The 26,190-nt window shown below is 40.0% G+C and overlaps 1 protein-coding gene across 2 annotated transcripts in view; it reads right to left on the bottom strand.

Annotated features, from left to right (window-relative positions):
• The window catches only part of CSGALNACT1 (chondroitin sulfate N-acetylgalactosaminyltransferase 1), a 395,968-nt gene that overhangs the window by 208,420 nt on the left and 161,358 nt on the right, over positions 1–26,190 (bottom strand). The window lies entirely within an intron of this gene.

The following is a 26,190-nucleotide window of genomic DNA, read 5'->3' as shown; positions in this document are numbered from 1 at the left end:
TGATATTTTATTACACTAACCTAAGTTTACACAGACATTTATACAAAAAAAAAGACCGTCAGACTAGAATCAACATGTCTTGATCCATTTGTTATATTAACCAAATTTTCATTGCTTATATAGCGCCCAACTTATACCTCAGAGCTGTATATAAAATTGTTATCACATCAGTTCTAGTCCCAAGTTCACAGTGTAATTTCCTTATTTCAGATAAGATAACCAACATGGGCCCATTTCATTGCAACTATTACCGTAGTATATCTTAATCACCATTACATTTAACAGACCACGCACTCCCCACTCTATGTTCTAATAACTTTTAACAGAATGTCAGTCAAAGGTACAGATCTGTGCCACCATACTATGATCCCTCGGAAGCTATATGTACGGCGCTAGAAGTAATGCTTCTAGGGGAGAAGCGCTCCATAAGTAGCGCATCTGATAGAGCATGCCACAATTTTTTATTTTTTTTTGTAATTTCACAGAACCCAACAAAAAAAAAAAAAGACTTCTATGGGTGACCTATTATTGCTCCATGCAAAACGGAGCTGTAATACAACTGTGTGCATTAGGCCCTTCAGATGTCCGTAATATGGCTGCATTTTAGAGTGAATACTACAGCTCCAACACCTGGAACCCCCAACGTTCTACTGAACCGAAATTGGATCAATATTAGGTACTGTGTTTTGGTTCACAGAAGGCCCGGATGTTACCGCTATAATCCATTTAATCCTAGTACACATTCACTCTCTTAGGTCAGATAGGATCACTGCTATATTTTAACCCTCTCCCGCCGCAGCCCTTTATCAGATTTTCATTTTCGTTTTTTCCTCTCCACATTCCAAACGCGATAACTTTTTATTTTTCTGTCGATATAGTCCTATGAGGGCTTGATTTTTGCGGGACGAGTTTAACTTTTTCGTAGCACCATTTATTTTGCCATATAATGTACTAGGTAACGGGAAAAAAATTATTTGTGGGGTAGAAAATGAAAAAAACAGTGATTCCTCCATTGTTTTTTGTGCGTCGTTTTTACGGAATTCACGGTGCAATTGAAACAACATGTTAACTTTATTCTATGGGTCAATACAATTACGGCGATACCAAATATATATCGTTTTTTCTATATTTTACATACGCGGCGATACCTATTATGTTTATTTATTTTTTTACTATGCCCTAGGGGGAAAATGGGGGAAAATTTTTACATTAAAAAAAACCTTTATTTTACTTATTTTTACTTTTTTTTATTAGTCCCCCTAGGGGACTTCGACCAGCGATCCTTAGATCGCTTGCACGATATACTGCAATACTAATGTATTGCAGTATATCATGATTCTGACAGGCTTCTATTAAGCCCTGCCGGAGACAGGGCTTAATAGGAGCACAAAGATGGCGGACGTGGGGGCCTTCATTAGGGCCAAAGGCAGTCATAGCAACCATCACCCCCCATGATTGCATTGCGGGGGGCATGATGAGCTGTTAGAGGGGGTCGTCCCACTCTTACTAACGATTGAAATGCTGCGGTAGCTATTGACCGCGGCATTTAACGAGTTAAACAAGCGGGATCGCGCTCGAGCGCGATGCCGCTCGTTACTCTGAAGTGTTGGCTGTAACAAACATACAGGCATGCCATACTCCGTGAGCCCGCTCCATACTTCCCCTACCCGACTTTGGCGTATGGATACGTCAAATGTCGGGAAGGGGTTAAGAAATATCAGAATAATACTAGCGACAATTATTTATTTTAGCTATTATTTCTTTCATCACATTCCCAGTGGCTCAGTTTACATACACATGGTTAGTATTCGTAGCATTGTCTTTAAGTTGTCTGAATTGGGTCACACGTTTTGGGTCGCCTTCCACAAGCTTCTCATAATAAGTTGCAATTTTGGGCCATTCCTCCTGACAAAACTAGTGTAACTGTGTCCGGTTTGTAGGCCTCCTTGTTCTCACACGTTTTTTCATCTCTGCCCATACATTTTCTGTGGGATTGGGGTCAGGGCTTTGTGATGGCGACTCCATGGCCTTCACTTTATGTCCTAAAGCCATTTTGCCACAACTTTGGAAGTATGCTTGAGGTCATTGTCCATTTCGAAGAGCCATTTGCACCCAAGCTTTAACTTCCCGGCTGATGTCTTGAAATGCTGCTTTAATATCTCCATATAATTTTATTTCCTCATAATGCCATCTATTTTGTGAAGTGCACCAGTCCCTCCTGCAGCAAAGCACCGTCACAACATGATGTTGGAATAGGAGGAGGAATCACACAATATTAGGTAGGTGGTTTTAATGTTATGTCTAATCGGTTGGTCTGTGTGTGTGTATGTGTGTGTGTGTGTATATATATGTATATATATATATTTGTTTTTGAAAACTATGAGAAACAGGAGTCTTAAACCATAAGTGTACAGAGAAATAAATATACTTTTATTGTTACATCAAAAAATTCAAATATAAAAACACAAATACACAACGAGGTATTAAAATTGAAGGGTAAATGGGTAGATCAAATTCTAGACCTTCTACACAGGTATGCCATGAATACTACAGGCAGAAAGTTCTACGGACTGTGGTTTTAATGGAGGAAAAAGACAAAGTGATGTTCCATACAGACAGTGCCGGTACCCTGAAACAGCACTTCCTCATTCCACCAATGAAATAGCAAATGCGTATCAAGTTAGCAGCATACAAATAAATGCCACAAGGAGTTATGTCTAACCCCACCTATTGCCTGGTCCCGGGTAGAAGACAAGAGAAAGGTATAACCTGAAAAAACCCGGTGTATAAATAGTCCACCTGGCAAGAACCAGGGAAATGAGTAGATAATGAGTAGATAATAGCTTACCCATGAAGTTTATGGGAATAGAATGATCCACCTAATGTTTGAGGCAGTAGAACTTTCTGCCTGTAGTATTCATGGCATACCTGTGTAGAAGGTCTAGAATTTGATCTACCCATTTAATACCTCGTTGTGTATTTGTGTTTTTATATTTGAATTTTTTGATGTAACAATAAAAGTATATTTATTTCTCTGTACACTTATGGTTTAAGACTCCTGTTTCTCATAGTTTTCAAGGTTATTCTTGGAGTTTCGCTATTTATAGTGACGTTTTTTGGAGGTGTTGTGACTACCACTTTGTGGGTGACACCTAGCCAAATTATCATACCTGCGAGACATTTTGGTTGTTAATTGTATCTCTCTGTGTTCTTCACAGCTTCTGGCTCCAGGCCTAATATGGATTTTCGCTTGCGAGACCAATCGTGGATCTCGCAACTCAACGAGGTTTTTAAAGATGATTTTAATGTGCTTTTAGATACCAATGGGAAAGATATGCAAACATTAATCGGCAGATTAAAAGATTTGCTCAAACAAAGAACTAGGATCTGGTGGAATAAGGCCTTTCTCGACAGATATTTGAGTAAGGGCCTTATTCCAAGAGGCCTTAGAATCCAGGTGTTCTCCTCCTTTCATATGCAAGAAGAAAGTTTCAAAGATAAATGGGAAACACTCTCCACAACGTGCTCACGAGGATATATGGACCTTTTGGTCCAATCAAAACATACAACTTTGGGGACTATTGAGAAGGAGGTAGAGGAAATACAAGTGGCCCTCAAAAAAGATCTCTCGAGTGATGCACTTGAGAAATTAAATATAGATCTAGATAAAGAATTTCACAAGTGGGAACAGGAGATCTGTTCCACTAAAACTAAGAAATTCCAGAGAGACGTATTAGACTTCCAACATGGTAGAGTCTACAAATGGCGACAGGGTAGATCCCATGTGGGGTCCCGTTCCAGATCTGGATCAGTGTCATCCCAGACCTCCGAGGAACATACTGATAATAGATGGAATGGGGAGACTGGCCTGAATAGGCAAGACTTAACTCTACCGCGGAGGAATAAAGAGAGACAAGCAGCAAAGCGCAAGACCCCATCCCCCTATCAAAGAGGGAAAAAATGTAAATTCTTGGAGGTAATTAACCTATCTGAGCATACCCTCTCTGACACACAATGCTATGTTTTGAGCAAGGGACTTACGTTTTCCCCTAACAACCCATTTGACTATTTCACAGCATTAAAAGATCTCCAGCTATTTTCACGCAAGCTGGTTCTGAGAAAATTGCATAACAAGGGAGAAATAGATGTGGGCTTGAATAGTTCGATGGAAAAGGAAACCCTGTCAGCTCTGGAGGAACTATTACAGGAACAGATCCCCCCTGAACAAGTTGGGTTCCCAACCTTGTTTGTTCCAAGATCAACAAGGTTTCCCCCCCTTGTCCCTGTGTCCACAAGTAGAAATTTTCACTAAACTTGTGATAGAGGATTTCAAACAAATCGCCATCAATAAACAACTTGATAACCTCACGGCAGCCCAAAGACTAGCCCTAAAAGAACTGCAAGCTTACGATGATGTGGTATATAAAGCTGCGGACAAGGGGGGGAATATTGTGATCTGGCCAATTAAACTGTATGAAAAAGAGGCCTTTCGTCAATTGAGGGATAAACAGACATATCAGAAATTAACCTACAATCCCATTGGCCCCTTTTCCTCGGAATTAGAAAAACTGCTGAACCTGGCTTTGGACAGAGGAATAATCCCGAAAAAAATCTTTGATGGTCTTGTGGTCCAATATCCAAAAATCCCCACTTTTTATTTACTCCCTAAAGTCCATAAAAACATGGTTGAACCACCAGGTCGACCAATAGTGTTAGGGATAGGGGGTTTGTGTGACCCTGTATGTAAATTTATAGATTATTACCTGAAACCCCTTGTTGAATGTTTACCCTCGTACGTGAAAGACACTACTGATGTGCTTACCAGACTAGACGGGATATGTCTTGAGCCAAATATGCTCCTTGTGACCGCCGATGTCGAGTCGTTATACACGAGCATTCGGCACCATGATGGAATTTGTGCGGTCCGCTTCTTCCTAGGGATGAGCAACTGGGACAGTCAGGTGTGTGACTTGATCATTGAACTTCTGGAATACATTCTTACACACAACCTCTTTGTCTTCAAGGATGTGTTCTACGTGCAAAAGCAAGGCACGGCCATGGGCGCGGCGTGCGCGCCGTCATACGCAAACCTGTTTCTCGGTTTTTGGGAGCGACAGGTTTTGCAGGGTGGCGGCGCCCGCGCCGCTGACCATGTGCTGTGCTGGCTACGCTATATTGATGACGTGCTCATGATTTGGCAAGGGACAGAAGTACAATTGACTGAGTTTATGCACGAGTTAAATGCTAACTCATTCAATATAAAACTTACACACATCTTTGATAGACGAAGGGTTGACTTCTTAGATATCTCTATCGAGACAGATGAGGACGGGGTGTTGCAGACGGACGTCTTCAGGAAAAAGACGTCGGTCAATTCTCTTCTGCACGCCTCGTCATCACACCCATATTCCACAGTGAAGGCTGTCCCAGTTGGTCAGTTCCTGAGGATGAAGCGGATCTGTTCATCTGATGAGAAATTTGAAAATCAGTCACGGGATCTTAAAGATAGATTCCGTGAAAGGGGCTATAGCCAGAGAATCATCAAACAAGGATATAACCGGGCTAAAAAAACGGAACGTAGGCAACTTTTACATTCGACACAAAGAAAAAAGAACAGTGTGGCCAATAATAAAATCAGATTTATCTCAACTTATAACAATCAGTGGCAAGTTATGAGATCAATATTAGAAAAACATTGGCCTATTTTAAGTACAGAACCTGCCTTAGCGACTGTCTTACCAGTCAAACACCAGATGACCGCTCGAAGGAGCAAAAACCTTAAAGACATTTTGGTAAAAAGTCATTATGTACCGATACAACCTAATCCCTTCTCGACACGAGGCCCTATTCAGGGGTGTTATCCATGTGGCGACTGTGTTGCTTGTGCCAATATAGCACGTACAACAACTTTTGATTCCGTTAACGGACGTCGGTTTAAAATTTTGCATTACATTTCATGTAGTTCTACTCATGTCATTTATTATGCAAAATGTGGATGCTCCAAGATCTATGTTGGCCTCACTTCTAGGCAACTCAGGATTCGGATCCGAGAACATGTTAGGGACATAATGGCCGCCAAAAAATTGACGACCTGTCTCTATTAACCCCTTCCCGCTCCTTGACGTACTATTACGTCATGGCAGCTGTATCGTTCGCGCTCCATGCCGTAATAGTACGTCTCGGGAGTAACGGCCGTTTCGGCCGTCCTCCCGACACATACAGGAGCTGTGACGCTGCTGTCTTGTTCAGCAGCTGTCACAGCTCCTACAGCGGGGACCGATCGCTGTGTCCCCGCTGATTAACCCCTTAAAAGCCGCGTTCTATAGAGATCGCGGCTTTTTAGGGGTTAAGCTGCCATCGCCGGCCTGCTACGCGATAGCGGCCGGCGATGGTGACTATGGCAACCGGACACCAAACAATGGCGTCCGGCTATGCCATAGACGGAAGCCTAGTGGGTCCTGACAACGTCAGGACCCACTATGCTTGCTGTCAGTGAGTAGCTGACAGTTCTAATACACTGCACTACGCATGTAGTGCAGTGTATTAGAATAGCGATCAGGGCCTCCTGCCCTCAAGTCCCCTAGTGGGACAAAGTAATAAAGTAAAAAAAAAGTTAAAAAAAGATGTGTAAAAATAAGAAAATAAAAGTTTTAAAAGTAATAAAAGTAAAAGTCCCACTTTTTCCCTTATCAGTCCTTTATTATTAATAAAAATATATAAACAAACAAATAAACTATACATAATTGGTATCGCCGCGTCCGTAACGGCCTGAACTACAAAATTATTTTGTTATTTATCCCGCACGGTGAACGCCGTAAAAAAAAATATTAATAAACCGTACCACAATCACAATTGTTTGGTCACTTCATCTCCCAAAAAATGGAATAAAAAGAGATCAAAAAGTCGCATGTACCTAAAAATGGTACTGATGGAAAATACAGTTCGTTACGCAAAAAATAAGTCCTCGCACGGCTTTATTGATTGAAAAATAAAAACGTTCTGGCTCTTAGAATAAGGTAACACAAAAAGTGAATGATTGTTTACAAAACGTATTTTATTGTGCAAACGCCATAAGACATAAAAAAAAACTATAAACATCTGGTATCGCCGTGATCGTATCGCCCCGCAGAATAAAGTTAATATATCATTTATAGCGCACGGTGAACGCTGTAAAAAAAAAAGTATACAAAAACAATAGTAGAATTGCTGTTTATTAGTCACCACGCCACCTAAAAATGGAATAAAAACTGATCAAAAAGCCGCATGCACCCCATGAAAACTACAATGGATTCCTCAAGGGGTCTAGTTTCCAAATTGGGGTCACTTTTGGGGGGTTTCCAATGTTTTGGCACCACAAGACCTCTTCAAACCGGACATGGTGCCTAATAAAAAAGAGGGCTCAAAATCCGCTAGGTGCTCCTTTGCTTCGGAGGCCGGTGCTTCAGTCCATTACCGCCCGAGGGCCACATGTGGGATATTTCTCAAAACTGCAGAATCTGGGCAATAAGTATTGAGTTGCGTTTCTCTGATAAATCCTTTTGTGTTATAAAAAAAATGGTATAAAAAGAGTAAATTTCACCTCTACTTTGCTCTAAATTTCAGTGAAACACCTAAAGGGTTCATAAACTTTCTAAATGCTGTTGTGAATACTTTGAGGGGTCTAGTTTCTAAAATGGGGTGTTTGATAGGGGTTTCTAATATATGGGCCCCTCAAAGCAACTTCTGAACTGAACTGGAACCTAAAAAAATAAATAAATGAGGCAATACTTCGCTTCTTACATTATACTGATAATGAGCCGTGCCCACTCCGAGATGACCCCAGTTTTGACCGTTTGTATAAACGGAGACCCCTATTAGACCGTTCCAGTGCCCGGTTTTCCCAAGCATACACCCCTGAGAAGTGTATTTCTATTGATGAGTCCCTGGTACATTTTAAAGGGAGGGTTCAATTCCGCCAGTACCTGCCAGGTAAGAGGGCAAGGTATGGCGTGAAGATGTATGAGCTGTGCGAGAGTGCATCAGGGTATACCTACAGGTTTAGGATATATGAAGGAAAGGCCACCCCCAAACCAGACTGCATCCTGGACTACAATAGGTACATGGGAGGGATGGACTTGTCAAATCAAGTCCTGAAGCCCTACAGCGCCATGCGGTGTGGTATAAGAAGCTGGCCGGGCACATCATACAGAGGGCTTTGTACAATGCGTATGTGCTACGTCGATGTGCAGGCCAGAGGGGAACTTTCCTGGAATTTCAAGATCTAATCTTTAGGGACCAGGAAGGGGGGGCACCCAGTACTTCTGGAAGCGAGGCCACACGCATCGTACCAGGGCAACACTTTCCAGGAGAAGGTCCCCAAACCGGTGGAAAGGGAAAGAGTCAAAAGAGGTGCAGAGTCTGCTATAAGAGGGGGATAAGGAAGAACACAATATACCAATGTGACACGTGTCCCGAAAAACCAGGGCTCTGTATAAAAGATTGTTTTAAAATGTATCATACATCCCTTGATTTTTAATTTACCCTGATGCACTCCGCACAGCTTACCCCCCTCATCTTTCCCTTCTGAGCCCTGCCGTATGCCCAGGCAGCTGATAACAGCCACATGTAGGGTATTGTCGTACCCAGGAGAACCCACATTACAATTTAAGGGGTGTATATCTCCGGTGGCGCATGCTGGGCACACTATATTGGACACTGAAATGGCATATACATATATAAAATTGCAAATCTCACACTGCACCATCTGCTGCGCATTATCTTTTACACAGTACCTGTGGGGTCAAAATGCTCACTACACCTCTAGATGAATGTCTTAAGGGGTGTAGTTTTTAAAATGGGGTCACTTCTCGGGGGTTTCAACTGTACTGGTACCTCAGGGGCTTCTGCACACATGACTTAGCACCAGAAAAGCTCCAGTAGGCCAAATGGTGGTCCTTTCCTTCTGAGCCCTCCCATGGGCCCAAAGGGCAGTTTATCACCACAAATGGGGTATTGCCGCACTAAGGACAAATTGGGCAACAAAATGGGGTATGTTGTTCCCTGTGAAAATAAGAAAATTTGATAAAAAATGACATTTTATTGGAAAAAATATCATTTTTTTCATTTCACAGCCCAATTCAAATAGGTGCTGTGAAAAAACTGTGCGGTCAAAATGATAACAAAAACCATAAATGAATTCCTTGAGGGGTCTAGTTTCCAAAATGGGGTCACTTCTGGTGGGTTTCCATTGCTTTGATACCTCTGGGGCTCTGCAAATGCAACATGGCACCCGAAAACCAATCCAGCAAAATCTGGACTCCAACAAACACATAGCGCTCCTTTCCGTCTGAGCCCTCCCATGGGCCCAAACGGCAGTTTATCACCACAAATGGGGTATTGCCGCACTAAGGACAAATTGGGCAACAAAATGGGGTATGTTGTTCCCTGTGAAAATAAGAAATTTTGATCAAAAATGACATCTTATTGGAAAAAATATATTTTTTTTCATTTCACAGCCCAATTCAAATAGGTGCTGTGAAAAACCTGTGCGGTCAAAATGATAACAAAAACCATAAATGAATTCCTTGAGGGGTGTAGTTTCCAAAATGGGGTCACTTCTGGTGGGTTTCCATTGCTTTGATACCTCTGGGGCTCTGCAAATGCGACATGGCACCCGAAAACCAATCCAGCAAAATCTGGACTCCAACAAACACATAGCGCTCCTTTCCTTCTGAGCCCTCCCATGGGCCCAAACGGCAGTTTATCACCACAAATGGGGTATTGCCGCACTAAGGACAAATTGGGCAACAAAATGGGGTATGTTGTTCCCTGTGAAAATAAGAAATTTTGATCAAAAATGACATTTTATTGGAAAAAATATCATTTTTTTCATTTCACAGCCCAATTCAAATAGGTGCTGTGAAAAAACTGTGCGGTCAAAATGATAACAAAAACCATAAATGAATTCCTTGAGGGGTGTAATTTCCAAAATGGGGTCACTTCTGGTGGGTTTCCATTGTTTTGATACCTCAACGCCTCTTCAAACCTGGCATGCTGCCTAAAATATATTCTAATAAAAAAGAGGCCTCAAAATGCACTAGGTGCTTCTTTGCTTCTAGGGCTTGTGTTTTAGTCCACGAGCGCAGTAGGGCCACATGTGGGACATTTCGAAAAACTGCAGAATCTGGACAATACATATTTAGTAGTATTTCTCTGGTAAAACCTTCTCTGTTACTAAAAAAAAATTGAATAAAATTGAAATTCAGCAGAAAAAATGAAATTTGCAAATTTCATTTCCACTTTGCTTTAATTCCTGTGAAATGCCTGAAGGGTTAAAAAACTTTCTATATGCTGTTTTGAATACTTTGAGGGGTCTAGTTTTTAAAATGGGGTGTTTTATGGGGGTTTCTAATACATAGGCCCCTCAAATCCACTTCAGAACTGAACTGGCACCTTCAAAAAAAGGCTTTTGAAATTTTCTTAAGAATATGAGAAATTGCTGTTTATGTTCTAAACCTTGTAACGTCCAAGAAAAATAAAATAATGTTCAAAAAACGATGCCAATCTAAAGTAGACATATGGGAAATGTGAACTAGTAACTATTTTGGGTGGTATAACCGTCTGTTTTTCAAGCAGATGCATTTAAATTCTGAAAAATGCTTTTTTTTGTAAATTTTCTCTAAATTTTGCAATTTCTCACAAATAAAGACTGAATATATCGACCAAATTTTACCACGAACATGAAGCCCAAAGTGTCACGAGAAAACAATCTCAGAATCGCTTGGATAGGTTTAAGCATTCCGACGTTATTACCACATAAAGTGAAATATGTCAGATTTGAAAAATGGGCTCTGAGCCTTAAGGCCCAAACTAGGCTGCGTCCTTAAGGGGTTAAAGACCATCCCCAAACACTTTAAAATACACCATGGATGCGACCCTAAAACCTTCTTGGCCTGTGGGATAGATATTGTACATTGTGGTGTCAGAGGGGGTAACGCAAAGAAGATCCTAGAACAAAAAGAGTGCAGATGGATTACCACGTTGGGCACTTTGACTCCGTCTGGGCTCAATGAACAACTGAGTTTTTCTGCCTTTTTATAATATCTTATTTACCCATTGCATTTTCAAAGTAATTTTTATTTAAAGAGGCCCTAAAATGTGTGTTCTGTCCGTTGTATGATAATAACTTTTGCTTTTTGCTGTTTTGAGTTTAGTAATTGAATGATGCCTGCAAGATTTAATGTCCTGGATGTCCTGAGAACACTGGAACCACGATATTCCGATGAATATTCGTCTGACCAACTACTTTGGATATCGAAGGAGGGAGATCTTTCTGCAGCCATTTTTTCATCATGTCTTTAGATAATACTCTGACTTTTTTATGTATTGTATACAGGTTCTTCTATATATAAAAAAATGTATTCCTCATGTGTCTAAATGTACTGTGACCATCTATCCAAGTAGCAACATTTTTACTTTAGCGCTTATTTATACCACTATTTTTGATATGTATTACTGATCACCTTTTAATACTAAGTAATTTACTAGTGTGTATCTATTACTTATTTGTTATTTTGTTATATTTAGTCATTTTTTATCATTACTGTTATTTTCAATAGTTCTTATATTCTGTATCACTGTATATCTAATCACATATATATATTGAATTTAATGTATAATGTATAAATTTCACTCATCACTGTGTATTTAGTTATTTATTTACTTATTTATGCACCCATTTACGCTTACACATTTATTTATTTATTTATGAATTTAGTATTATTTTCTTCTTTATTCACTTTTTATATAGGGATGCCCTTTTTCCATCCCTTCATAATTCAGACTGTTTATTAATTTCATGTTCACCCCCTTTCTTTATAACATGTTCTATTTATGTGATATACAATTTCTATTCAACCTTCTGTTGATTACGCTGTATTATTTTCTTAATTTAATTTAATTTATTTTGTAGACACGCCTGATGGTCTCGGATAGAAGACATGGGAAACTATGTTGATATATATACAAAGACACTTACACTCAGATCACTCCTTTCCTTGGGGTTGCGCCTGTTATGTGAATGCCGAGTGTCCGTCTCTGTCTCCCTTCGTCTGTTCACTGGCGCGGCGCATGCGCTGTTTCCATGGAGACGCGTCTTTGGCGACGCGCAGGCGCGGCGCCAGTGTGACGACGGGGGATGGAGGTCTCGTGACCTCGAGCACTTCCTGACATGCGCCGGAGACCTAGGCAACGGACGCACCGGAATATACTTGCAGGCATCATCTGGGACTATTTATACGGACTGGACACACAGTATTTTACACCCCCTGAGGAAGCGACACAAGTGAAACGCGCGTCAGGGGTGCCTCAAACATTAGGTGGATCATTCTATTCCCATAAACTTCATGGGTAAGCTATTATCTACTCATTTCCCTGGTTCTTGCCAGGTGGACTATTTATACACCGGGTTTTTTCAGGTTATACCTTTCTCTTGTCTTCTACCCGGGACCAGGCAATAGGTGGGGTTAGACATAACTCCTTGTGGCATTTATTTGTATGCTGCTAACTTGATACGCATTTGCTATTTCATTGGTGGAATGAGGAAGTGCTGTTTCAGGGTACCGGCACTGTCTGTATGCAACATCACTTTGTCTTTTTCCTCCATTAAAACCACAGTCCGTAGAACTTTCTGCCTGTAGTATTCATGGCATACCTGTGTAGAAGGTCTAGAATTTGATCTACCCATTTACCCTTCAATTTTAATACCTCGTTGTGTATTTGTGTTTTTATATTTGAATTTTTTGATGTAACAATAAAAGTATATTTATTTCTCTGTACACTTATGGTTTAAGACTCCTGTTTCTCATAGTTTTCAAGGTTATTCTTGGAGTTTCGCTATTTATAGTGACGTTTTTTGGAGGTGTTGTGACTACCACTTTGTGGGTGACACCTAGCCAAATTATCATACCTGCGAGACATTTTGGTTGTTAAATATATATATATATATATATATATATTACACAAAAGGAAAGAATTTTACCGTGAAACGCTACTACTACAGAAAACAATAACAAAATATAATTATTGTAGTTGTTATTATCATTTGTACAATTCAAACAATAATTCCCAATGTAAAGACATAAGACTAATGCTATTGCAGTCGTTTACCATTAACCTTCATTCTTACTCATTATCAGCTTTCCAAAAGTTTAGGAGTCTGCAATAGTATTTTCTAACAACTATTCCATCTGTTCGGAAACAATGAGTGTTTGATGCAAACCATTAAAGGAACAATTGTAATTAAACACATTTGGTGCGGTGTTACTCTGCCAGGATAATCATGGCAGGGACACAAGTCCAGCTTCTATCAAGGAAAGGCATCTCAATATTTGCTTTGATGCGTTTTTTCAACAATCTGTTGTCTTTTTGTACTCTTTAGAAGGCAAATTCCAAGTAGCAGCCCCTATCTTCTGACTTGTGAAAAAGAAATATTAAACTTGAATGCACCTTGACCAGCAAACCTTTGAAGCTTCATGTGATAGGATCTCAGACTTTCAGTTATTCAGCCGAAATAAGACATAGATGTTTACATGAATGCTGTGATCTGTATTAACGGACTGTAATGTCAAACATTGCATTTTGCTGAATTGTGATTAGCACAGGGAACAGTATATTAGATGTTATTAGACACTACATGTATACGGACAAAAGTATTGGGACACCTTGACATTACACCTACAGGAGCTTTTATGACAACCTATTCTAAATCCATAGGCATTAATATGGAGTTGACCCCCCCCCCCCCCCCCTTCCAGCTAAAACAGCTTCCACTCTTCTGTGAAGGCTTTCTACAAGATTTTGGAGTGTGTCTTTGGGAATTTTTGTCCATTCATCCGGAAGAGCATTTGTGAGGTCAGACACTGATGTTGGATGAGAGGACTTGGCTCGCAATCTCCATTTTTGTTCATCCCAAAAGGTGTTGGATGGGGTTGAGGTTAGGGCTTTGTGTGGTCCAGCCAAGTTCTTCTATACCAAACTCATCCAACCATGACTTTATGGACCTTGCTTTGTGCACTGGGGCACAGTCATACTGGAACAGAAAAGGGTCTTCCCCAAACTGCTCCCACAAAGTTGGAAGCATACAAGTGTTCAAAATGTCTTTGTATGCTAAAAAAAATTAAGATTTCCCTTCATTGGAACAAAGTGGCCTAGGCCAAACTCTGAAAAACAACCCCATAGCATTATCCCTCCTCCACCAAGCTTTACAATTGGCACAATGCAGTCAGTCAGGTAACGTTCCCCAGGTATTCGCCACACTCAGACTCATCCAACAGACTGCCAGATAGAGAAGGGTGATTCATCACTCCACAGAACACGTTTCCACTGCTCCAGAGTCCAGTGGCGGCGTGCTTTATACTACTACATCCAATGCTTGGCATTGAGATTGGTCGATGTGAGGCTTGCATGCAACTGCTCTGCCATGGAAATCCATGCTATGAAGCTCCCGGCGCCCAGTTTTTGTGCAGATGTTAAAGAGGCTCTGTCACCAGATTTTGCAACCCCTATCTCCTATTGCAGCAGATCGGCGCTGCAATGTAGATAAGAGTAACGTTTTTGCTTTTTTTAAAACGAGCATTTTTGGCCAAGTTATGACCATTTTTATATTTATGCAAATGAGGCTTTCTAATGTACAACTGGGCGTGTTTAATGTTAATGTACAACTGGGCGTGTATTGTGTTCGTTACATCTGGGCGTTTTTACCTCTTTTACTAGCTGGGCGTTGTGTATGGAAGTATCATCCACTTCTCTTCACAACGCCCAGCTTCTGGCAGTACACAGACACAGCGTGTTCTCGAGAGATCACGCTGTGACGTCACTTCCCCAGGTCCTGCATCGTGTCGGACGAGCGAGGACACATCGGCACCAGAGGCTACAGTTGATTCTGCAGCAGCATCAGCGTTTGCAGGTAAGTAGCTACATCGACTTACGTGCAAACGCCGATGCTGCTGCAGAATCAACTGTAGCCTCTGGTGCCGATGTGTCCTCGCTCGTCCGACTCGATGCAGGACCTGGGGCAGGAAGTGAGTGACGTCACAGCGTGATCTCTCGAGAACACGCTGTGTCTGTGCACTGCCAGAAGCTGGGCGTTCTGAAGAGAAGTGGATGATACTTCTATACACAACGCCCAGCTAGTAAAAGAAGTAAAAACGCCCCGATGTACACACACAATACACGCCCAGTTGTACTTTTACTTTAAACACGCCCAGTTGTACTTTAGAAAGCCTCATTTACATAAATATAAAAATGGTCATAACTTGGCCAAAAATGCTCGTTTTAAAAAAAAAAAACGTTACTCTTATCTACATTGCAGCGCCGATCTGCTGCAATAGGAGATAGGGGTTGCAAAATCTGGTGACAGAGCCTCTTTAATGCCAGAGGAGGTTTGGAACTCTGCAGTTATTCAGTCAGCAGAGCGTTGGCGACTTTTATAAAATGTCCGAGGCGCTCTGTAACTTTGTGATCTGCCAACTTTGTGAGTTGCTGTGGCTGCTAAACGCTTCCACTCTGCAATAATACCACTCACAGTTGATTGTGGAATATCTAGGAGAAAAGAAACTTCACAAACTGACTTGTTACAACAGTGGCATCCTTTTACCGTAACACGCTGGAATTCAGTGATCTCTTTAGAACGACCTATTATATCACAAATGTTTGTAAAGGCGACTGCATGGCTAGGTGCTGGATTCTATACACATACGGCAATGAGACTGAATGAAACACCTGAATTCAATGATTAAGTGGTGTCCAATATTTTTGTCCATATACCGTATTTTCTTGGACATCCTGGACACCTGCACAATTGGAGACAGTTATTTTCTACACATGAAGAATGAACAGACCAAGAAATATGTAAACATTTTTCTGACGAAGACAGAAACCGGAGTAGAGCAAAATAGTAGTACCAGGACACGGGGAATAGCTATTTGTGGAGCAGAGGCAGCAGTAGAACCCGAGCCCTGTTGCCTGAGGGGGCCCAAAAGCCCCTCTGCCACATAAGCAGACATCAGTTTTAGAAATCGCATATAGTAGGTGGGACCCTATTACTAATTTTGTATTGACGTCCAGGAGCTTCATGTTTTGCCTCTGCGGATACCCAAGCTATTAAAAAAGGACATATATAGACATGTATAACAAGGCAAAAAGACAGATAGCAGAAGCATAAATTTACTAAAAACAGAGAATTATAAATCAGAAACAAAAGACAAGTGGTAAGAAATTGTTAAAGTGACAGATTTTCCTAACTACTGCTGGAGCTGTTAAGGTTCGTGCATTCTGCAGGCATCTATATGTTTGGCCCGTTTACTTAATCGTTGGTCCATATGCTGCATAGTCACAACATAGGATGAATCCTGGAGAACAATAACTAACCAAATGCACAAGACAGAAGAGTTCAAGTCTCTGTACTTGTTAGGATATCTAATCCCACTAGGCAGAAAAGGCACTCAGAAAATGTTCCCGTCTAATGTTCCCGCAGCATCTCAGGAAGTGAACGGAGTCTTTGTAATACAATACCTTCCCAACTTCAAAGATATTCACACATTGTGATATTGGCTTAATATGGACTAAACCACATGAAAGCATTTTTTACTTATTGCTCAGAACATAAAAATATTTAAACAAAGGGTCTTTGCCCGATCTATGGTCGGTTTTATCATTACTTTGCCAAGAGAAAATCCCTCTGTGTAGTAAAGTTTCTGTGGCATGTGAAAACAATGCTAGCAAAGTATGTCAGTAGAACGCTTCACGAGAATCGTGTGAAACGTACTTTGACTCAATCATCCAAGAGTAAATAATCCAAAATGCATTGTAGCTTTACGTCTACACATGCCAATAACATCTACATCACTCACTACAGGTAAACTATAGCAACAACGTCATTATATTAGGTAGTCGATACATAAGCCATTCCCTAATACATCCTGAACTGTAGAGTCAAAGGGAAGTTACGCTGGTATAAACTTGGCATGACTAAAAGGACCTTATGAGAGCGAAGAGTTAATAAATTCTTGGTATAATCTCACAAGGTGACAAATTCTTTTGGATCCAACATGAATCCACTGCCCCGCTTACATTTTTGCATGTCCGTTCTTCAGTTATTTGCTAGATGTGATGTTAATTGATATTATTTAGTTGCTCTTTTCATCATTTTCATGTTTATCCTTAAAGAGGCTCTGTCACCAGATTATAAGTGCCCGATATCCTAGATAATCTGATCGGCGCTGTAATGTAGATAACAGCAGTGGTTTTTATTTTGAAAAACGATCATTTTTGAGCAAGTTATGTTTGTTTTTGAGCTAGTTTTGAGCTAGTATAGATTTATGCTAATGAGTTTCTCAATGGACAACTGGGCGTGTTTTTACTTTTTACCAACTGGGTGTTGTACAGAGGAGTGTATGACGCTGACCAATCAGAGACCAATCAGCATCATACACTTCTCATTGTTCCAGCCCAGCCCAGTGTGATTGTGCAGTGAAAGAAGCTGGGCTGGAACAATGAGAAGTGTATGACGCTGATTAGTCACTGATTGGTCAGCGTCATACTCTCCTCTGTACAACACCCAGTTGGTAAAAAGTAAAAACACGCCCAGTTGTCCATTGAGAAACTCATTAGCAGAAATCTATACTAGCTCAAAAACAATCATAACTTGCTCAAAAATGATCGTTTTTCCAAATAAAAACCACTGCTGTTATCTACATTACAACGCCAATCAGATTATGTAGGAGATAGGGCATTTATAATCTGGTGACAGAGCCTCTTTAAATAAGTGAGTGTAAGCAAATGATCGGTAGAATGGCAGGTGAACGAACACAGTTAGGCTGGGTTCACACGAGCACATTAACGTCCGTAATGGACGGACGTATTTCGGGCGGAAGTCCCGGACCGAACTCAGTGCAGGGAGCCGGGCTCCTAGCATCATAGTTATGTACGATGCTAGGAGTCCCTGCCTCTCCGTGATTCAATGATTTTTCAGCAATCTTTAAAAATGATATGTACTTCTTTCATGAACTTCTTAGTGTACATCGACACAGAAAATACTACGCTGCTAGCAAACTTAGAGAATTCATTAGATATGGTGCATGAAAGCCCAGAACGTCCACATTAACAGGGTCGTGTCATTTTATATATCTAAGGTTATCTGGATGTGTTGTACAATTCACCCATATAAAGAATAATTACATTTTTTTTTTATTATTCTTGATTCTCTTTTCAACCAAAAAAGTAACCTTAAATGCCAATCCGCGTAAAAAAAAGTCACGTAACGTGGTATCCTACACTATAGTGGTCTATAAAATACTGAACGTTGCATTGGTGCAGTTTCGTATATGACAATCCAAATCATATGTGTTAAATTGTTTCATCTAAACAGAAGAGACCTATTACTTGAGCAACAGTTCACATGTTGTATTATGGCAGAAACTCAATACGGAGCTACAAAAGCATTCTCTTTTGTCCTTTTTTTTTGCATTAGAGAACATTCTAATGGGTTTTTATTTAGAAATCAAGTCTACTGCGCAAATATAAAGTAAAAATGTCTTGCACAAGGAAGATGGAAAACAAAATGTAGAGTTTACTGCCTTAAAATGGTCCAAACAGCGCAGAGGGCATTAACATTGTCTCAAAAAGTGGTCTTGTTGCCTCCAGGACTCAGAGCCCATGTTTCCTTTTTCTGAAATACATTAATAGTAGACAATATCCTGGGTCTCGTGTTTTTAAGAGGTTTTTCAAGATCTGAAAAAGGGTCTTTTTTCCCCAAGAAACTGCTAAGACCCATTAATTTTAATGCGGCAGTGTTGCAATACCTGGCACAGCTCATGGACAGGAGTGGCGGTTTTTTCACTGTGGCGGTTTTATATTCCACACCATGTTTTATTTGTTGTACATTAATGACATTTTCTGAGTAAATAAAAAAAGGGCTAATGGGGGAATGCAACAAAACAAAAAAGAAGCATTACTCACCCGGTATTCCAGTCCAGCCTGCTCCGTTCCAGCATAGCTGCTCGAGTGGGTATATACAGCGCAAGACCACTGAGGCCACTGATTGGCTGCAGCGATCACATTGGTATACGATCACATTGGTATACGGGCACGTCATTGGTGCTGATATATCAACAAAAAGCGGCAAGGAGGACCGGAGCAGCTACAATGCAATGCCTAGAGATTTTATTGGGTGAGTAATGTTTTTGGTGGTATTTTTTGTTGTTTAATTGCATCCCCCTGGCCATTTTATTTATTTTTTTAACTTGGAAAACCCCTTTAACTTAACATCTAGAATCCCAGAATTGTTTCAAGTTCTGGCTTCCCAATGTGCTGGCTTTAGGGAACCTCAAAATGGTTCCTAGGACAACAATTGGTTGACCTTGTGAATACTCCATTGTACTCTAATCATCACAAATAAAGCCTGCTAGGTATGGCAGGTAAAGATTGAAGGACATGCCCAAGGAGTATGTATCATTGTCTCACAGCCTTTCACTTCTCGGTTATCGTTTCCATGGGAAATTCATGTTATTTGGCATTCTTAGTTATAAAAAATTAGGGAATTTTATGAACATGAAAAAATATGTGCAGCAAATCATATAGCAGCTCTGCGCTTACATATACTCTATTTCAGCTATGTAATTTTAATGATACGGTTAAAAAATGAAAATGGTTTGTATCTAACATTGAGTGTATTCATACACCCACAAGTCTTTTTCCTTCCAAGACAGCAGCTTTTTTATATCTAGTCTGAGGAGGAAGGAAATAACTTCTCTCTGAGGGAAAGACAATGTACTCAGTGAGAACAAGAGCACGAAAGTCATAAAAGGAAAGGAAGAGAACATACACACAACATTAATAAATGATGTCACCTTTACCTCTCTATTCCCCACAGTATGCAATTATTTAACACATGGAAGAAAATTACTATGCTGAATGTATGGGCATACTAAATGTTACATTATACATAGACTCTATTTTAAAAGTAAGGTTGGCTTCACATGAAAAAAAAAAGAAGATAATATATACATTATATATATATATATATATATATATATATATATATATATATATATATATAAACGCCACACTTAATTTGTTCTAATGTATTGATCTTATACCTGGGGAACAAACTATACATGAAAACAGGAGTGTTTCTGATCATGTGCCAATATTGGTAAACCTAGCTTTAGATGGCTTTTTGTCACGGAGATTTCGGGTTTAATCTATACCGAATAACACTGCTAAAGTCAAATGAAAAAAAACGCAGTGGAGATGGAGTCTTTCTTCTTGGGTAATCTAGGATCCGTGACGGAGAGTGTAGTCTAGGATATAGGCAAAGCATTTATTAGAGGGTTATTATATAAAGAAGTTATACAAAAATAAAATTTAAAGCAACAGAAGAAGCCCTTCGGAATTGAGTGAAAACGGTTGGATTAGCCTATATTGGGGGAAATCGGCAGATCTTAAAATAAAATGGATACAAGCAGTAGAAACCCTTAATGGATTCCTGAAGGAAAAAACTCTGAACCAAGGCTTCTATTCAGGGGTTACGCATTATAGTCAGGGTGGTAGGCCAGGTAAACTACGGTCGTTAACAATTAAAAGAAACATAAATACATCTCTGAATTAAGAGATCATATGAGACAAGGAATACGGGATACTAATAGTATAGTAGAAGTGTTTGCATACTGTAATGATACCCTAAATAAATATGCAAGAATCAAGTTTTAACGACTCCTTCCTAAACAGCGGGACTGGTTCGATTCTCCAATAGAACTGGATAAATTCAGACAAGCGATAAATTGTATGCCTTTAGAAAAAGCTCCAGGACAGGCCAGCCTGCCAGTAGAAATATATAAAGAAAACGGGAAAGTTCTGGTAGAAAGATTAAATCAAGTTTTTAAATATTCAATGGTTACGGGTCAATATTGTATGAATTCCAAAAGTGGATGTGATGGAACCCTCATCATATAGGCCCATAACTTTAATCCCCACAGATGCAAAAACATTTGCTTAAGTATTGGAAAATAGATTAATAAAAATAACTGAAAAAAATTAAATGTGGCTTTATTTACACAAGATAATATATTTCGGGCCCCAGCTAACATTCAGGTAGGCAGTCCAGGAGGCCGGCACTCTCTACGGTCATTAGAGGGTGTTTAATAGTGTGGAGTGGCGGTATTATTGGAAAATTTTAGAACACTTCGGCATAGGTGAGACATTTATAAATTGGGATAAGTGACTGTATGTTAGGCCTAGTGCTAAAGTCTGCGTGAGCAGGAGGTCATTGAGGTGCTTGGAGTTAAAGAGAGGGACTCGCTAGGATTACTTTTTTTCCCCTTACTTTTTGCCTTTGCTATTTAGCCTTTGGCAAATAAGATAAGGAAAGACCCTAGGTTAGAGGGCTTTAGAGTGAGGGAGAGAGACGACAGCATTTGGTTGTATAGTATAGTAGAAAAACCCCAGCACTCTATAGAAATGATGGACGTAGAAATAGATTTTCTCAAATCATATTTTTTTTTATTCAAAGTAATTACATTTTTTGTTATGTTGTTTTTTTGTGAGGCGATTTTCAAAAGACATTTCAGCCCATTCCAGGCCTTTGTCACAATTGCTGTATAAGAGAAAGATGTCTATGTCCTGTTATGGCGTCTGCCAGATGCTCCAAAGACAAAAAAAACAACATAACAAAAAGTTGAATTACTTTGAATAAAAAAAACAATGATTTGAGAAAATCTATTTCTACGTCCATCATTTCTATAGAGTGCTGGGGTTTTTCTACTATACTGTATTGTGGGATATCCGTCTATAGCGCCTAAATACTCCTGTCTAGGAGTGCAGTCCATCATTCTTTCTAAACATTTGGTTGTATGTCAACGACCTGTTAGGGTATGTTCACACGGCCTATTTACGGACGTAATTCGGGCGTTTTGGCCCCGAATTACGTCTGAAAATAGCGCCTCAATAGCGCTGACAAACATCTGCCCATTGAAAGCAATGGGCAGACGTTTGTCTGTTCACACGAGGCGTATATTTACGCGCCGCTGTCAAATGACGGTGCGTAAATAGACGCCCGCGTAGAAGAAGTGACCTGTCACTTCTTTGGCCGTAATTGGAGCCGCTATTCATTGACTCCAATGAATAGCAGCGCTAATTACGGCCGTAATTGACGCGGCGTTCAAGCGCCTGCACATGTCGGTACGGCTGAAATTACGGGGATGTTTTCAGGCTGAAACATCCCCGTAATTTCAGCCGTTACGGACCCTCGCCGTGTGAACATACCCTTATTGTCTCTCGGGAACACCGACCGATGTCTTGAATATCTAATGAGGGAAGTCAAACAAAGAGTTTGAAATATTTCCTGGTTTAGAAATAAACTGGAGCAAGTCAGCGATATTTTTCTACATCCTAATCGGACTTTAAATGATATAGTGATCCAGAAGATTAAACTATGAGGAGGGGGCGGTACCGCAAGTACCTGGGTATAAAACGGACCGCCGATCCCAGATATTATGAAGATCTTAACATCACATCTGCCCTTGATAGGTTGAGAGGAAAAGTGGTTATATGGAAGAGACTATCTCTAGTCAAAGACATGTTTTAACGAATACCCAAATTTGGATTGGAAAAAAAGTATTTGAGAAAATAGAAAGGCTTATGAACAAACCTATTTGGAACTGAAAACAGGTGTGAATGAATCAGATTTTGTTATTCCTGCGGAATGGCTGTACCTCATATATTTCACTACTTTCTTGAGGCACAAGTGTCCCAAATGGTGAAATAAATATAACTCAATGACTTCCTCAAGGCATAAGATTTTGTAAAGCAAAGTGTGGTGGAAAACATATTTGAGCTAGAGTCAGTACCAAAACAAAACAAAAATTTGTTGGGTTAACATACTTAGCTGTTTCTTCACAGACACATAGAGGATAGTGATGGTGTGTGGTCAGGGGTGAGAAACCGAATTTCAAATTCATGCACAATTCACATAAAAGCCCCCAAAACGGCACGCAATAACGTTCCATGTTGCATTTTGCAGGGCTTGCAAGAAAAGGGGAACAGAGAATGAGCACATATTCAAGTGCTCTTCTATTTGCAGCAGCATTTATTTTATAATACATGTTCTTCTGCACACAGATGAGCACTTCTCGGACGAGAGATCTAGGGCATGCTCTCACCCAACTCTCACCCCACTCCCCGTGATCAGAATGGCTAGTGTATTCCCCTGGTGTACATTAAAGCCGGTAGTCTGTGTTTATGTTCGACACTGTTATAAGACTTCTGCTTTCTGTTATTGAATGGAAAAATTCTTGTTTCGTTGTGGAAAAAAAAAAAGATACAAATATACAGGGTGGGCCATTTATATGGATACACCTAAATAAAATGGGAATGGTTGGTGATATTAACTTCCTGTTTGTGGCACATTAGTATATGGGAGGGGGGAAACTTTTCAAGCTGGGTGTTGACCATGGGGGCCATTTTGAAGTCGGCCATTTTGTATCCAACTTTAGTTTTTTCAATGGGAAGAGGGTCATGTGACACATCAAACTTATTGAGAATTTCACAAGAAACACAATGGTGTGCTTGGTTTTAACGTTACTTTATTCTTTCATGAGTTATTTACAAGTTTCTGACCACTTATAAAATGTGTTCAAAGTGCTGCCCATTGTGTTGGATTGTCAATGCAACCCTCTTCTCCCACTCTTCACACACTGATGGCAACACCGCAGAAGAAATGCTAGCACAGGCTTCCAGTATCCGTAGTTTCAGTTGCTGCACATCTCGTATCTTCACAGCATAGACAATTGCCTTCAGATGACCCCAAAGATAAAAGTCTAAGGGGGTCAGATCGGGAGGCATTTCTTCTGCGGTGTTGCTATCAGTGTGTGAAGAGTGGGAGAAGAGGGTTGCATTGACAATCCAACACAATGGGCAGCACTTTGAACACATTTTATAAGTGGTCAGAAACTTGTAAATAACTCATGAAAGAATAAAGTAACGTTAAAACCAAGCACACCATTGTTTTTCTTGTGAAATTCTCGATAAGTTTGATGTGTCACATGACCCTCTTCCCATTGAAAAAACTAAAGTTGGATACAAAATGGCCGACTTCAAAATGGCCACCATGGTCAACACCCAGCTTGAAAAGTTTCCCCCCTCCCATATACTAATGTGCAACAAGCAGGAAGTTCCTATTTTATTTAGGTGTATCCATATAAATGGCCCACCCTGTATATCTTCCGGATAAAGTTATTGCTACATATGTATCTAGTCTAGGTAATCTTCCATGGGCTGAACCGCTCTTTTCTACACAGAGACTTGTAGCAAACTCTGAGGACAGGAGATGGATTTGAGTTATCATTGCATTTAGCTTGCAAAATATTGCTTACACAGATATTCTGTAGCAGGTCCTCAACTGTGTGAGAAGAACTGGTTCAGGACAGGTATTCAACTGAGATCTTAGGAGTAGTGAAGAATTGAAATACAAACTATATAAGGCTGTTCACACAATTTTTTGGTATTCAGACATATACTGTACATTTCCATAGACTTTTATAGGCCAGACATATGCTAAAAAAAAGTCTCCTTTTGACACATAATTCACATATGGAGACCTTTTATTTTACAGATGTATACTGGACCCGCAATTGGGTTTAGTAAATATTAGGGTGATAATTAACCTCTATGTTACCTAAACAAACAAATTAGGCTTCGTTCACATCTGCGTCGGGACTCCAATCATGGGTTCCGTCAGAGCTTTCCGTCAGGGGAACCTATGAACGGAATCCAAACTGAAACAAACGGAAACCATAGGTTTCCATTTGCATCACCATTGATTTAAAATGGTGAAATGGTTTCCATTTGTCACCATTGTGTAAGGGTTCCGTCGTTGACAGAATCAATACCGTAGTCGACTGCACTATTCATTCCGTCAAAATGACGGAACCCTTACACAACGGGGACAAACGGAAACCATTTGCGCCAGATCCGTCATCATCTAAATCAATGGCGATGCAAATGGAAACCTATGGTTTCCGTTTGAATTCCGTCCATGGGTTCCCCTGACGTTAATGCCCGACGGAATCCATGAACGGAGTCTTGATGCAGATGTGAACGAAGCCTTAAACTGTTGCAAAGTGTTTTTAAAAGTAAACAAGCCAATACAATCAATATATTCATCTCTTATACACACAGTCTCAGTTTAAATTGATAAGGTCAGCGATGTTTTTGACTTTTTTTTTTACAATGTACAAATAATTCAGTTACAAGATATTTGCATTAAAATTCAGTCAAGTGCTTCATACTCTATCTGGTTCCATAAAAATGTTGCGTTTGAGAACATTCCTTACAATGACTCTTTAAAAATTGATACAGAAACTGCTGCTGTGTGACTCCGTGTCCTCTGCCATAAGGGCATGTAGTCTGTGCAGCCCCAGAGGTTCCACAAGGCCTCTAGTGGATAAGTAACAGCTTGTAGGAATAGGCAAGTTCACAAAAGTCATACATTAGAAGTCAGATGCAGCTCTTAAAGAATTACAATATTGTCAAGAATGATATACAAGTTGCACAAATAGAAGAGGAACAATTTTCTTAGAAAAATAAAATGTCTATTTTGCAGGACAAGCACATTCAGATTCTTGGGGACTCAGTATATTATTAGGCACATGGGCGTATCAAGTAATCATGGGGTTATGCTTGAGAAAGGCCCCATGGAGTAGGGCTGAAAAGTCGCATGTGGTGAATAAATCCACTTTTTTCACTATCAAGGTGTGCTGTCTCGTATTTTGAAAGGATTTATATTTATACACACACACACACACACATGCGTGGGTATATATATATATATATATATATATATATATATATATATATATACACATATAATTTTACACTACACAAATAGGTTAGTGTTAGTGCCCCACAACTAAAAAGAGTGGCTCACAAAGGGCTCCTGAATTCTAGATATTAAAGGTGGAATTCACCTTCTAACTTTGACTATATGAGTTCTGTCCATTTAGAATTTGGGAATCGCTGCGGTTCCTTCCTTACAGGCCTTAACAACGTATTGTATATAATATATAGTAACAAATAGATAATTTACAAAGCAATTATGCTGCATAACATATGAATTTTCGCTTACATTTATCTGAACCTACTTTAATTGGGAAGATA

Source organism: Rhinoderma darwinii, chromosome 1 (genome assembly GCF_050947455.1).
Source record: "Rhinoderma darwinii isolate aRhiDar2 chromosome 1, aRhiDar2.hap1, whole genome shotgun sequence".
Lineage (NCBI taxonomy): Eukaryota > Metazoa > Chordata > Amphibia > Anura > Rhinodermatidae > Rhinoderma > Rhinoderma darwinii.
The sequence above is the reverse complement of the archived record's forward strand: the minus strand, read 5'-3'. Positions and strand labels throughout refer to the sequence as shown.